This window comes from Cherax quadricarinatus, chromosome 73 (genome assembly GCF_038502225.1).
Source record: "Cherax quadricarinatus isolate ZL_2023a chromosome 73, ASM3850222v1, whole genome shotgun sequence".
In the NCBI taxonomy this organism is placed as follows: Eukaryota; Metazoa; Arthropoda; class Malacostraca; order Decapoda; family Parastacidae; genus Cherax; species Cherax quadricarinatus.
In genome coordinates, this window is record NC_091364.1 from 2,630,169 (window position 1) to 2,646,655 (window position 16,487).

The 16,487-nt window shown below is 38.9% G+C and overlaps 1 protein-coding gene across 5 annotated transcripts in view; it reads left to right on the top strand.

The window, feature by feature from the left end:
• Positions 1 to 1,461: 1,461 nt before the first annotated feature.
• The window catches only part of LOC128701131 (uncharacterized), a 144,758-nt gene continuing 129,732 nt past the window's right edge, over positions 1,462 to 16,487 (top strand). The window contains exon 1 of one of the 5 annotated variants that reach the window (XM_070100533.1): positions 1,462 to 1,706. The gene's annotated coding sequence lies outside the window, so the exon portion shown is untranslated. Of the gene's footprint in view, positions 1,707 to 2,976; positions 3,531 to 5,584; positions 6,380 to 16,487 lie in introns of those variants that run through there. The other 4 variants (XM_053794715.2, XM_053794714.2, XM_053794712.2 and 1 more) reach the window with 4 other exon arrangements.

Below are 16,487 nucleotides of genomic sequence, written 5' to 3' on the forward strand. Positions count from 1 at the left end.
CTAAGTTACTTACTTACTACCGATTGCGTGAGGGTCGATTAACTGGATATAAGAACATAGAAAGAAGGAGCACAGCAGTAGGCCTACTGTCCTATGCTAGGCAGGTCCAAGTCACACCCACCCATACCAGAGTACATACTTTATATATTCTGGTGAGTATATCTATTTAGATGTGGGTTGGTAGGTGTGTTTGCACTGAGAGGAGCAGTGAATATGTAGATAAATTAGACACATGTGCAACTCTTGGGTATCTTTATTGAGGAAACGTTTCGCCACACAGTGGCTTCATCAGTCCATACAAAGGAGAATCTTGAAGAACAGGAGGAGAATGAGGTAATCAGTCCCTGAACTTTGAGTCGATGTGGTCAGTCCATCAATCTTGAATAGAATACAGCATAAGTGTGGAAAAGGAGCTTATAAACCGTACCCAAGAGTTGCGCATGTATCTAATTTATCAATATGTCGGTTCTCTGAACCATTCATCTACAAGCAGTGAATACACACAGAGAGGCATATATTTCTGTCTATGTACAGCTTAATTTGTAAAGGGGGTGGACTGGTTAGCCAGTAGAAGGCCTCGGTTAGACGGCCAAAAACTCGAGCAACAGTTTGGTAACTTTATTGATGAAATGTTTCGCCTACACAGTAGACTTCTTCAGTCACATACAAAGGGCAGTGGTAGTGAAATAAAGATGTTATAATCAGTCCATCAACCTTTGATCCAGAAAAAAGCATTTGAGGTGGTCAGTCCCCCAGCCTGGAGGAGAGTTCAACTCCATCATCTGAAACGATATCGTTCCATAATAATAACAATAATAATAATAATAATTACAATAATAATAATAAAAATAATCACAATAATAATAATAATAATAATAATAATAATAATAATAATAATAATAATAATAATAATAATAATAATAATAATAATAATAATAATAATAATAATAATAATAATAATAATAATAATAATAATAATAATAACAATAATAATAATAATAATAATAATAATAATAATAATAATAATAATAATAATAATAATAATAATAATAATAATAATAATAATAATAATAATAATAATAATAATAATAATAATAATAATAATAATAATAATAATAATAATAATAATGATAATAATAATAATAATAATAATAATAATAATAATAATAATAATAATAATAATAATAATAATAACAATAATAATAATAATAATAATAATAATAATAATAATAATAATAATAATAATAATAATAATAATAATAATAATAATTAATAATAACCGTCCTAAACCATCATCAAAGAGCCAGTGATAAGAAAAAAAAGATGAAATATTAATTAAAAGTTAAAAAATATATCATAAAAGCCTGAGACTACATAAGCGTGCTAAGTCTCCTAATTTATCCCCAAACATAGTTGGTTGGCAGAGCTCCCAGGACGCCTCTCTGACGATGCTCTCACCCACACCCCTCCTCTCTCACGCCCACCTCCCTCACGCCCACTACCACACTCTACGCTCAAGCTGCTAATCGGTAAAGGTGTGAGGCGGGGAGCAGAGAAATCTGCTCGAAAGGGAGGTGTACAAGGAGACATTATGGTGAGGTTACTGAGAGAGAAGAAGCTGAGGGTTCCTTACTCAGCTACTGACATGGCACTGTGCCCAGATGCGCCTCGGTTGCCAGTGTGTGTTTACTCATTTTCGTGAAAAAGTGAGTAATAAGGCTTTTTATATTCGAATGGGTGTGGTTAGATAATTGCTGTGAGAGACAAACGGCTAGTGGTTTCTGGGGAGAACAAACGTATTTGGAACTTGTGCGGAATTTGTAAATGACTGTGTTGATATCATAAGTTAAATTTGGACGTGATTTATGTTATATACAGAACTGTTCAAATATACACTTGTATGTGTATAGAATGATGAGGCGACACGGGGTATATACACCAAAATGTGTGTATACCTCAGTGAAATACACCGAAATTTTAATCCCTATCTTATGGGATAAAAGTATTCTTGACTGGTGGTGTACAAAATGAAATGGAGGTTTAATTGACCTTACTTAGCATCGTCAATAACAAACGATAGAACGTTGGTGTTACAAGTAATTGTTAGAGTTACTGAAAATTTCTGGAGCTACAATTGCTGATGTTACAACAATTACTGACGTTTGACAGTTACTGGTGTTAGACAACTGCTGGTGATTCAGTAAATTGCTGGTGTTAGATAACTGCTGGTGGTTCAGACAAGTGCTAGTGTTATAGATAAAATGTCATCACTGTTTTCCATGAGTTGTACACAGTGGTGGTGTTACCATCAACGAGTCATGTCATCACAGTTTTGTCGCTTTGTACAAAAGCTGGAGGTGAGTCGTGAAGAATAACAACAGCAACAGAGGGGAATACATCATTCTCCTCGTGATGTCTGTATGCTAAATTCACCGCTCATACTTGCTAATATAAATAATAAGCAGCCTTCATGCTAACCAAGGAGTATCATCAACATATGCTGGCCACGAGAGAGAGAGAGGGTCATGTCTCTTGCAAGAACTCCTCTTTACGGTTGTTCATTCTCCATTCTCTGACGATTTCCTCTTAAAAATTCCTAAAGAGCACAATTTCCTCACCTCAGCAATTGAATAAGAGCATTTTTCCTTGATTTGGCACAGGTAGCAGAGGGGGCAGTATGGTAGAGTGTGCCCTGACACACTGCCACTTTTTCCTACCACACGAACTAATTTTCAAAATTTCGCTGTCCTTTTGTGTGTTGCTCGCCCTAAGACAAGCCACTTAGAAACGAAGCTTCACTAAAGCTCTAGCATATGGAGCTTAGTGATCAGAGAGGATGAGAGAGACTACAGTGGTGGTAATTTGTTGTTTAAAGTTGGAGATGAGACGTGTTTTCTTAGGGTAGTGAACGAAAGCAAGAGCCAGGCTGGAGGTGGTGGCACTCTACACGCAACCCATGCCAGCAGATGCCAAACCTTTGTTGATCATAACTCCACGATGGGGCCAGTGTGACTCTACCGCCTCTACCTGCGCCACTAACGACGTAATGGTGCGTCCGTGGCATTAATGAGTGCTTAGTGAGATATGTGGAAGGCTGGTGAAAGCAGGATTTAGGTGTGGGTCAGCCCACACCTATGGTGCGCCTCCTGCCAGCCCACAACCCTAGAAATTCCCCTGCCACGTCCCTTAAAGTTTCCCTTCCACCCACCTTCACAAACCTGGAATATTAATCAATGAGTGATTTAAGTGACAGTAATAACCAAGCATATCGACGTCGTTCCATCATTTGTAGAACCCAAACATTAAACCATCAAGCCGAGAAACGGGAAAATAAAAAAAAACAGAAATTTAGTGTCTTTTTTAAATATAAAATTTCCCTTAAATGTAATCTCCTTACAAAAGCAGAGAAGTGAAAGTGTTTCAGAAAATACAAAATTCTTGCCACTGAAGGATTATTTATTCCCCATTTCAACAACGTTAGACGTCAACAAAAGCTTCAGTTAACATTACTGTGCTTGAAGAACATCATCGTAAGTAATAAAACAAATAATAATAATAATAATAATAATAATAATAATAATAATAATAATAATAATAAGAAGAAGAAGAAGAAGAAGAAGAAGAAGAAGAAGAAGAAGAAGAAGAAGAAGAAGAAGAAGAAGAAGAAGAAGAAGAAGAAGAAGAAGAAGAAGAAGAAGAAGTAGAAGAAGAAGAAGAAGAAGAAGAAGAAGAAGAAGAAGAAGAAGAAGAAGAAGAAAAGAAGAAGAAGAAGAAGAAGAAGAAGAAGAAGAAGAAGAAGAAGAAGAAGAAGAAGAAGAAGAAGAAGAAGAAGAAGAAGAAGAAGGAGAAGAAGAATTTACTTTAGTGATAATTTATAGAATTTATAGAATTTATTCATTTTGGTTACACATAAAAACACTCCAATAATAAGAGAAAAAGACTGACAAAGACTCATGGTGTAGTTGAGGACGACGAGGTCTTGGTTGGGGGGCGTGGCAGGTGACCCAGATCGAATCTGTGGTGGTACTGGTGTGTGTGTGTGTGTGTGTGTGTGTGTGTGTGTGTGTGTGTGTGTGTGTGAGTAGTTCCCTAGTTGTGGTTGCAGGCGTCGATTCACAGCTCCTGGCCCCGCCTCTTCGCTGGTCACTACCAGGTCCGCTTAGGGGCATGTTCTCGTAGGACATGCCCCTTAGCTCCGGGACTAGTCTTGTTGCAAACCTTGGCACTTTCTCTAATTTCTTGACTCGCTTGATCAGGTGTGGGTTCTACACTGGTGTTGCATACTCCAGTACGGGCCTGAAATATACGGTGTACAGAGTCTTGAATAATTCCTTACTCATGTGGCGAAACGCTATTCTTAGGTTGGCCAAGCACCCATATGCTGCAGCAATTATTTGATTGATGTGGGTCCCAGATGCGCCAAGATCCTTTTCCTTAAGTAAGGTTTGCAGTCTTGGACCCACTAACCTATACTCTGTGTGAGTGTGCTGATGGCCTGTTTTCAAGTGCCTTCTTGTGTTCTCTGATTTGTATGTTATTGTATTTTTTTACAGCTGTGTCGTGTTTGTGTATCGTCTGCTGAGTTATGATTATTTTACTTAATGTTACATTGGGGTATATTGTGTAGCTGATTGTTGCTGAATTGCGTTGCTTCTGTTAGTGTTGCTGATTTGTGTTGGTATGTCTCACAGTATGTTTGTGTTCCATTGATTTGCATAGCTGTGATGTATTACTTCATCACAGTGTAATATGTATGCCATGTTGCCTCTCGTTGCATATTGCGGTGTGTTACTTATGTGCCGCGAAGTTCAGGTGCTTATATTTTGCGTATACCTGTTTGTCAAAGCTCTTATCAGGCAAAATATAGATGCAGTAAATGTCATAAGAGGTGCAAATGTCTCCATTTATTTAGTATACTGACAATATGTTTGCCAGATGATAAATCAGCTAAAACAGTTGTGAGTTTTTTGCAGTTAATTTTTGGAGTGGCTACCATAATCCATTTTCCCAAAAGCCTCACAAATAATAATAATAATAATAATAATAATAATAATAATAATAATAATAATAATAATAATAATAATAATAATAATAATAATAATAATAATAATAATAATAATAATAATAATAAAAATAATAATAATAATAATAATAATAATAACAATAATAATAATAATAATAATAATAATAATAATAATAATAATAATAATAATAATAATAATAATAATAATAATAATAATAATAATAATAATAATAATAATAATAATAATAATAATAATAATAATAATAATAACGCTTCAAGACAAGTACCGTAACTGGTTCTTCCTATCAGATGGTCACCCATTAACCCCGAGGTTCCAAATCCTCCATCTAAATTTCGGTATCTTTGTCATCACTGTCATTAATGTGAACAGTGAAAAGGCGAGTGACCCTCACAAGATCTGGATAAATCTTGTTGCATCCCTTAAGATAAGAGGGGAATAACAGGAGATAAAGTAGATAGATGCAATGTTAGAATTAGAGTGAGACTGCGTGTGTTTTGGGTGAACTGCAGATAAGTCTTTGATAATAGTGATAGTGACTGACCAGAGAGAAAGTTGAGAGGCATCTATAACTCAGTGTCATACACTGTACCAGCTGTATACTGTCTGGCAGTCACTGGGTGTAGTGGACAGAACCCACAGTGTCTCTAAAGCTAGTTTCAACTGCTGAGTACAGAGTGATAGTGACGGGGAGTACTGGACAGAACCCACAGTGTCTCTAAAGCTAGTTTCAACTGCTGAGTACAGAGTGATAGTGACGGGGAGTACTGGACAGAACCCACAGTGTCTCTAAAGCTAATTTGAACTGTTGAGTACAGTTTAATAGTGATAGGGCGTATTGGACAGAACCCACAGTATATCTAAAGCTAGTTCCAACTGTTGAATTCAGGTTGATAGTGACGGGGAGTACTAGACAGCACCCACAGTGGATTAAAACTAGTCTCTACTACAACGTACTGTCTAATATTCAGGACATACATCGGGTTCTGACAGTGTGAACGGCCTTCCAGTGCAAAATTAGTGTAGAAAAGAAATGAATGTGAAGGGAATTAACGAATCATGTATCACTAAAGAAAAATACTTAATGCAATTATGTATGGAAACAGAGGCATCGTGTGCAGTGTAATCTATTTGTTTCAGTGTTCATTTTATTTGAAGACTGAATTTACTGTAAGTAATAGATAAAATAAAAAAAATCGACTTCCTCGGTCGATTAATGGGGTTTAAAGCCTATCGACTAGTGTAGTTGATAGACTTTTTATAACCTAGTCGATAGGCTGCATTCAGCCTGGTCATGACCAGACAAGAATACCGTCGTCCCTATAATACAAAAAAAGGTAAACCTAGTATCTATACACTGAGAGAAATACACCTCACTGTGTGTATATCCTGTGTGTATATCATGTCTGTATATCCTGTGTGTATATCCTGTGTGTATATCCTGTGTGTATATCCTGTGTGTATATCCTGTGTGTATATCCTGTGTGTACATCCTGTGTGTATATCCTGTGTGTATATCCTGTGTGTATATCCTGTGTGTATATTCTGTGTGTATATCCTGTGTGTATATCCTGTGTGTACATCCTGTGTGTATATCATGTGTGTATATCCTGTGTGTATATCCTGTGTGTATATCCTGTGTGTATATCCTGTGTGTACATCCTGTGTGTATATATCCTGTCTCTATACCCTGTGTGTATATCCTGTGTATATATCCTGTGTATATCCTGTGTGTATATCCTGTGTGTATATCCTGTGTGTATATCCTGTGTGTATATCATGTGTGTATATCCTGTGTGTATATCCTGTGTGTATATCCTGTGTGTATATCCTGTGTGTACATCCTGTGTGTATATCCTGTGTGTATATCCTGTGTGTATATCCTGTGTATATATCCTGTGTATATCCTGTGTGTATATCCTGTGTGTATATCCTGTGTGTATATCCTGTGTGTATATCCTGTGTGTATATCCTGTGTGTATATCCTGTGTGTATATCCTGTGTGTATATCCTGTGTGTATATCCTGTGTGTATATCCTGTGTGTATATCCTGTGTGTATATCCTGTGTGTATATCCTGTGTGTATATCGTGTGTGTATATCCTGTGTATATATCCTGTGTGTATATCCTGTGTGTATATCCTGTGTGTATATCCTGTGTGTATATCCTGTGTGTATATCCTGTGTGTATATCCTGTGTGTATATCCTGTGTGTATATCCTGTGTGTATATCCTGTGTGTATATCCTGTGTGTATATCCTGTGTATATATCCTGTGTATATATCCTGTGTGTACATCTTGTGTGTATATCCTGTGTGTATATCCTGTGTGTATATCCTGTGTGTACATCTTGTGTGTATATCCTGTGTGTATATCCTGTGTGTATATCCTGTGTGTATATCCTGTGAGTATATCCTGTGTGTACATCCTGTGTGTATATCCTGTGTGTATATCCTGTGTGTACATCCTGTGTGTACATCCTGTGTGTACATCATGTGTGTATATCCTGTATGTACATCCTGTGTGTACATCCTGTGTGTATATCCTGTGTGTACATCCTGTGTGTACATCCTGTGTGTGCATCCTGTGTGTACATCCTGTGTGTACATCCTGTGTGTACATCCTGTGTGAATATCCTGTGTGTATATCCTGTGTGTATATCCTGTGTGTATATCCTGTGTGTATATCCTGTGTGTGTATCCTGTGTGTATATCATGTGTGTATATCCTGTGTGTACATCCTGTGTGTATATGCTGTGTGTATATCCTGTGTGTATATCCTGTGTGTATATCCTGTGTGTATATCCTGTGTGTATATCCTGTGTGTATATCCTGTGTGTATATCCTGTGTGGATATCCTCTGTGTACATCTTGTGTGTATATCCTGTGTGTATATCCTGTGTGTACATCCTGTGTGTATATCCTGTGTGTATATCCTGTGCGTACATCTTGTGTGTATATCATGTGTGTATATCCTGTGTGTATATCCTATGTGTATATCCTGTGTATATATCCTGTGTGTACATCTTGTGTGTATATCCTGTGTGTATATCCTGTGTGCATATCATGTGTGTATATCCCGTGTGTATATCCTGTGTGTATATCCTGTGTGTATATCCTATGTGAATATCCTGTGTGTATATCATGTGTGTATATCCTGTGTGTACATCTTGTGTGTATATAGTGTGTGTATATCCTGTGAGTATATCCTGTGTGTACATCTTGTGTGTATATCCTGTGTGTATATCCTGTGTGCATATCCTGTGTGTATATCCTGTGTGTATATCCTGAGTGTATATCCTGTGTGTATATCCTGTGTGTACATCTTGTGTGTATATCCTGTGTGTATATCCTGTATGTATATCCTGTGTGTATATCCTGTGTGTATATCCTGTGTGTACATCTTGTGTGTATATCCTGTGTGTATATCCTGTGTGTATATCCTGTGTGTATATCCTGTGTGTACATCTTGTTTGTATATCCTGTGTGTATATCCTGTGTGTATATCCTGTGTGTATATCCTGTGTGTATATCCTGTGTGTATATCCTGTATGTATATCCTGTGTGTATATCCTGTGTACATCCTGTGTGTATATGCTGTGTGTATATCCTGTGTGCATATCCTGTGTGTACATCCTGTGTATATATCCTGTGTGTATATCCTGTGTGTATATCCTGTGTGTATATCCTGTGTGTACATCCTGTGTATATATCCTGTGTGTATATCCTGTGTGTATATCCTGTGTGTACATCCTGTGTGTACATCCTTTGTGTACATCATGTGTGTATATCCTGTGTGTACATCCTGTGTGTATATCCTGTGTGTATATCCTGTGTGTACATCCTGTGTGTACATCCTGTGTGTGCATCCTGTGTGTACATCCTGTGTGTACATCCTGTGTGTACATCCTGTGTGTACATCCTGTGTGTACATCCTGTGTGTATATCCTGTGTGTATATCCTGTGTGTATATCCTGTGTGTACATTCTGTGTGTATATCCTGTGTGTATATCCTGTGTGTATATCCTGTGTGTATATCCTGTGTGTACATCTTGTGGGTATATCCTGTGTGTATATCCTGTGTGTATATCCTGTGTGTATATCCTGTGTGTACATCTTGTGTGTATATCCTGTGTGTATATCCTGTGTGTACATCTTGTGTGTATATCCTGTGTGTATATCCTGTGTGTATATCCTGTGTGTATATCCTGTGTGTACATTCTGTGTGTATATCCTGTGTGTATATCCTGTGTGTATATCCTGTGTGTATATCCTGTGTGTATATCTTGTGTATATATCCTGTGTATATATCCTGTGTGTACATCTTGTGTGTATATCCTGTGTGTATATCCTGTGTGTATATCCTGCGTGTATATCCTGTGTGTATATCCTGTGTGTACATCTTGTGTGTATATCCGGTGGGTATATCCTGTGTGTATATCCTGTGTGTACATCCTGTGTGTATATCCTGTGTGTATATCCTGTGTGTATATCCTGTGTGTATATCCTGTGAGTACATCCTGTGTGTATATGCTGTGTGTATATCCTGTGTGTACATCTTGTGTGTATATCCTGTGTGTATATCCTGTGTGTATATAATGTGATTATATCCTGTGTGTATATCCTGTGTGTATATCCTGAGTGTATATCCTGTGTGTACATCTTGTGTGTATATCCTGTGTGTATATCCTGTGTGTATATCCTGTGTGTATATCCTGTGTGTACATCTTGTGTGTATATCCTGTGTGTATACCCTGTGTGTATATCCTGTGTGTATATCCTGTGTGTACATCTTGTGTGTATATCCTGTGTGTATATCCTGTGTGTATATCCTGTGTGTATATCCTGTGTGTATATCCTGTGTGTATATCCTGTGTGTATATCCTGTGTGTATATCCTGTGTGTACATCCTGTGTGTATATGCTGTGTGTATATTCTGTGTGTATATCATGTGTGCATATTCTGTGTGTATATCCTGTGTGTATATCCTGTGTGTATATCCTGTGTGTATATCCTGTGAGTATATCCTGTGTGTACATCCTGTGTGTATATCCTGTGTGCATATCCTGTGTGTATATCCTGTGTGTACATCCTGTGTGTACATCCTGTGTGTACATCATGTGTGTATGTCCTGTATGTACATCCTGTGTGTATATCCTGTGTGTATATCCTGTGTGTACATCCTGTGTGTACATCCTGTGTGTGCATCCTGTGTGTACATCCTGTGTGTACATCCTGTGTGTACATCCTGTGTGTACATCCTGTGTGTACATCCTGTGTGTATATCCTGAGTGTATATCCTGTGTGTATATCCTGTGTGTATATCCTGTGTGTGTATCCTGTGTGTATATCCTGTGTGTATATGCTGTGTGTACATCGTGTGTGTATATGCTGTGTGTATATCCTGTGTGTATATCGTGTGTGCATATCCTGTGTGTATATCCTATGTGTATATCCTGTGTGTATATCCTGTGTGTATATCCTGTGTATATATCCTGTGTGTATATCCTGTGTGTATATTCTGTGTGTATATCATGTGTGTATATCCTGTGTATATCCTGTGCGTACATCTTGTGTGTATATCCTGTGTGTATATCCTGTGTGTATATCCTGTGTGTATATCCTGTGTGTATATCCTGAGCGTACATCTTGTGTGTATATCCTGTGTGTATATCCTGTGTGTATATCCTGTGTGTACATCTTGTTTGTATATCCTGTGTGTATATCCTGTGTGTATATCCTGTGTGTATATCCTGTGTGTATATCCTGTGTGTATATCCTGTATGTATGTCCTGTGTGTATATCCTGTGTGTACATCCTGTGTGTATATGCTGTGTGTATATCCTGTGTGCATATCCTGTGTGTACATCCTGTGTGTATATCCTGTGTACATCCTGTGTGTATATCCTGTGTGTATATCCTGTGTGTATATCCTGTGTGTATATCCTGTGTGTACATCCTGTGTGTATATCCTGTGTGTATATCCTGTGTGTATATCCTGTGTGTACATCCTGTGTGTACATCCTGTGTGCACATCATGTGTGTATATCCTGTGCGTACATCCTGTGTGTATATCCTGTATGTCCTGTGCGTACATCCTGTGTGTACATCCTGTGTGTGCATCCTGTGTGTACATCCTGTGAGTACATCCTGTGTGTACATCCTGTGTGTACATCCTGTGTGTACATCCTGTGTGTATATCCTGTGTGTACATCCTGTGTGTATATCCTGTGTGTATATCCTGTGTGTATATCCTGTGTGTATATCCTGTGTGTACATCTTGTGTGTATATCCTGTGTGTATATCCTGTGTGTATATCCTGTGTGTATATCCTGTGTGTATATCCTGTGTGTATATCCTGTGTGTATATCCTGTGTATATCCTGTGTGTACATTCTGTGTGTATATGCTGTGTGTATATGCTGTGTGTATATCCTGTGTGTATATCCTGTGTGTATATCCTGTGTGTATATCCTGTGTGTATATCCTGTGTGTATATCCTGTGTGTATATCCTGTGTGTATATCCTGTATGTATATCCTGTGTGTATATCCTGTGTGTACATCCTGTGGGTATATCCTGTGTGTATATCCTCTGTGTATATCCTGTGTGTACATCCTGTGTGTACATCCTGTGTGTGCATCATGTGTGTATATCCTGTGTGTACATCCTGTGTGTATATCCTGTGTGTATATCATGTGTGTACATCCTGTGTGTACATCCTGTGTGTGCATCCTGTGTGTACATCCTGTGTGTACGTCCTGTGTGCACATCCTGTGTGTATATCCTGTGTGACATCCTGTGTGCATATCCTGTGTGTATATCCTGTGTGTATATCCTGTGTGTATATCTTGTGTGTATATCCTGTGTGTACATCCTGTGTGTACATCCTGTGTGTGCATCCTGTGTGTACATCCTGTGTGTACATCCTGTGTGTACATCCTGTGTGTATATCCTGTGTGTATATCCTGTGTGTACATCCTGTGTGTATATCCTGTGTGTACATCCTGTGTGTATATCCTGTGTGTACATCCTGTGTGTATATATCCTGTGTGTACATCCTGTTTGTGCATCCTGTATGTATATCCTGTGTGTACATCCTGTGTGTGCATCCTGTGTGTGCATCCTGTGTGTACATCCTGTGTGTACATCCTGTGTGTACATGCTGTGTATATCCTGTGTGTACATCCTGTGTATATATATCCTGTGTGCACAACCTGTGTGTACATCCTGTGTGTACATCCTGTGTACATCCTATGTGTACATCCTGTGTGTACATCCTGTGTGTACATCCTGTGTGTACATCCTGTGTGTATATCCTTTGTGTACATCATGTGTGTACATCCTATGTGTACATCCTGTGTGTACATCCTGTGTGTACATCCTGTGTGTACATCCTGTGTGTACACCCTGTGTGTACATCCTGTGCGTACATCCTGTGTGTACATCCTGTGTGTACATCCTGTGTGTACATCCTATGTGTACATCCTGTGTGTACATCCTGTGTGTACATCCTGTGTGTACATCCTGTGTGTACACCCTGTGTGTACATCCTGTGTGTACATCCTGTGTGTACATCCTGTGTGTACATCCTGTGTGTACACCATGTGTGTACATCCTGTGCGTACATCCTGTGTGTACATCCTGTGTGTACATCCTGTGTGTATATCCTTTGTGTACATCCTGTGTGTACATCCTATGTGTACATCCTGTGTGTACATCCTGTGTGTACATCCTGTGTGTACATCCTGTGTGTACACCCTGTGTGTACATCCTGTGCGTACGTCCTGTGTGTACATCCTGTGTGTACATCCTGTGTGTACATCCTGTGTGTACATCCTGTGTGTACATCCTGTGTGTACATCCTGTGTGTACATCCTGTGCGTACATCCTGTGTGTACATCCTGTGTGTACATCCTATGTGTACATCCTGTGTGTACATCCTGTGTGTACATCCTGTGTGTACATCCTGTGTGTACATCCTGTGTGTATATCCTTTGTGTACATCCTGTGTGTACATCCTGTGTGTATATCCTGTGTGTACATCCTGTGTGTACATCCTGTGTGTACATCCTGTGTGTACATCCTGTGCGTACATCCTGTGTGTACATCCTGTGTGTACATCCTGTGTGTACATCCTGTGTGTACATCCTGTGTGTACATCCTGTGCGTACATCCTGTGTGTACATCCTGTGTGTACATCCTGTGTGTACATCCTGTGTGTACATCCTGTGTGTACATCCTGTGTGTACATCCTGTGTGTACATCCTGTGTGTACATCCTGTGTGTACATCCTGTGTGTACATCCTGTGTGTACATCCTGTGTGTACATCCTGTGTGTACATCCTGTGCGTACATCCTGTGTGTACATCCTGTGTGTACATCCTGTGTGTACATCCTGTGTGTACATCCTGTGCGTACATCCTGTGTGTACATCCTGTGTGTACATCCTGTGTGTACATCCTGTGTGTACATCCTGTGTGTACATCCTGTGCGTACATCCTGTATGTACATCCTGTGTGTACATCCTGTGTGTACATCCTGTGTGTACATCCTGTGTGCACATCCTGTGTGTACATCCTGTGTGTACATCCTGTGTGTACATCCTGTGTGTACATCCTGTGTGTATATCCTGTGTGTACATCCTGTGTGTACATCCTGTGTGTACATCCTGTGTGTACATCCTGTGCGTACATCCTGTGTGTACATCCTGTGTGTACATCCTGTGTGTACATCCTGTGTGTACATCCTGTGTGTACATCCTGTTCGTACATCCTGTGTGTACATCCTGTGTGTACATCCTGTGTGTACATCCTGTGCGTACATCCTGTGTGTACATCCTGTGTGTACATCCTGTGTGTACATCCTGTGTGTACATCCTGTGTGTACATCCTGTGTGTACATCCTGTGTGTACATCCTGTGTGTACATCCTGTGTGTATATCCTGTGTGTACATCCTGTGTGTACATCCTGTGTGTACATCCTGTGTGTACATCCTGTGTGTACATCCTGTGTGTACATCCTGTGTGTACATCCTGTGTGTACATCCTGTGTGTACATCCTGTGTGTACATCCTGTGTGTACATCCTGTGTGTACATCCTGTGTGTACATCCTGTGTGTACATCCTGTGTGTACATCCTGTGTGTACATCCTGTGTGTACATCCTGTGTGTACATCCTGTGTGTACATCCTGTGTGTACCTGTGTGTACATCCTGTGTGTACATCCTGTGCGTACATCCTGTGTGTACATCCTGTGTGTACATCCTGTGTGTACATCCTGTGTGTACATCCTGTGTGTACATCCTGTTCGTACATCCTGTGTGTACATCCTGTGTGTACATCCTGTGTGTACATCCTGTGTGTACATCCTGTGTGTACATCCTGTGTGTACATCCTGTGTGTACATCCTGTGTGCACATCCTGTGTGTACATCCTGTGTGCACATCCTGTGTGTACATCCTGTGTGTACATCCTGTGTGTACATCCTGTGTGTACATCCTGTGTGTACATCCTGTGCGTACATCCTGTGTGCACATCCTGTGTGTATATCCTGTGTGTACATCCTGTGTGTACATCCTGTGTGTACATCCTGTGTGTATTTTTCTTGAAGGATTCTTATATAGAGAAACACTTTCTAATTATTTCTGTGGTAATATTAACATTTTACATCATAAGTTTTGCTGGAACTTGCTGTCTGGCCAGACTTTTGAGGGGAAAAATTGAGGGAAATTATTATTATATATGAAATAAACGACAATGAGGATTTCAAGCTTTTCTTGGGTTTTTCAAGGAATTTTAATGTTTGTTTTAAATTAAAATATCTTTGACTGTCTAGTAATGAAAACAGAGAGACAGAGAGTGCTAGAGAAATACAAACAGTGCTAGAGACATAGAAAGTGCTAGATAGACAGTGCTAGATAGACAGTGCTAGATAGACAGTGCTAGATAGACAGTGTTAGATACAGAGTGCTAGAGAAATACAAACAGTGCTAGAGACATAGAAAGTGCTAGATAGACAGTGCTAGATAGACTGTGCTAGATAGACTGTGCTAGAGACATAGAAAGTGCTAGATAGACAGTGCTAGATAGACTGTGCTAGATAGACTGTGCTAGAGACATAGAAAGTGCTAGATAGACAGTGCTAGATAGACTGTGCTAGATAGACTGTGCTAGAGACATAGAAAGTGCTAGATAGACAGTGCTAGATAGACAGTGCTAGATACAGAGTGCTAGAGAAATACAAACAGTGCTAGAGACATAGAAAGTGCTAGATAGACAGTGCTAGATAGACAGTGCTAGATAGACAGTGCTAGATAGACAGTGCTAGATACAGAGTGCTAGAGAAATACAAACAGTGCTAGAGACATAGAAAGTGCTAGATAGACAGTGCTAGATAGACTGTGCTAGATAGACTGTGCTAGAGACATAGAAAGTGCTAGATAGACAGTGCTAGATAGACTGTGCTAGATACAGAGTGCTAGAGAAATACAAACAGTGCTAGAGACATAGACAGTGCCAGGGAGATAGAGACAGTGTTAGAGAGATACAAACAGTGCTAGAGAGATAGAGACAAAGTTAAAGAGATATAGGCACAGATGAGATAGATAGACACAGGCAGAGATACAGATAGAGCTAGAGAAATATAACCATAGCTATAAAGTTATAGACACAGCTATAGGGATATAGACAGAGATATAGAGGTATAGAGAGACCTAGAGAGATATATGTTAGAACTACAAGTTGGTTGTGGTAAATCTAGAAGTGTGTCTGAGAGATGTTATCTTTCTGTCTTATCAGCGAGAGATAAAAAGATCTCATCGCTCTGTGGTGAGACAGATGTGTCGTGTTGCAGGTGTGTCACAGACGCCATGAATCTTGCAGGTGTGTCACAAGTGACAACATACCCTACACCATGGAAAAATAAACACAAATGCAACACATTGCAAATCCTTTACTGACAACGTTTCGCCCACACATTGGGCTTTATCAAGTCAATAAAGACCAACATTATACTGCACCTGTCTATATTTTTCCATCGTGTCGGTATTATATAGTATTTATCTACATATATTTCCCTCATATATTTTACTGCAGGTAATATCAAAGCCTTTTTTTTATATCTTTTTCTACCCTTTTTTACCCTTTTTTACCCTTTTTTACCTTTTTTACCTTTTTTTTACCTTTTTTACCCTTTTTTCACTATTTTTTACCCTCTTTTACCTTTTTTATAATTTTGTACTTTTTTTTTACCCCTTTTTACCCTGTTTTTACCTTTTTTACCCTTTTTTACCCTTTTTTACCCTTTTTTACCCTTTTTTAGAATATTTTCTCTCTTTGGTACCACCGTAGTGGTATATATATGCTTTCGGTTCGTATTTTGGACAAAATCTCGCTTAAATAATTTCATTTTGCCCAATAAAAGGCTGGTTCTATTTTTTATGCTATAC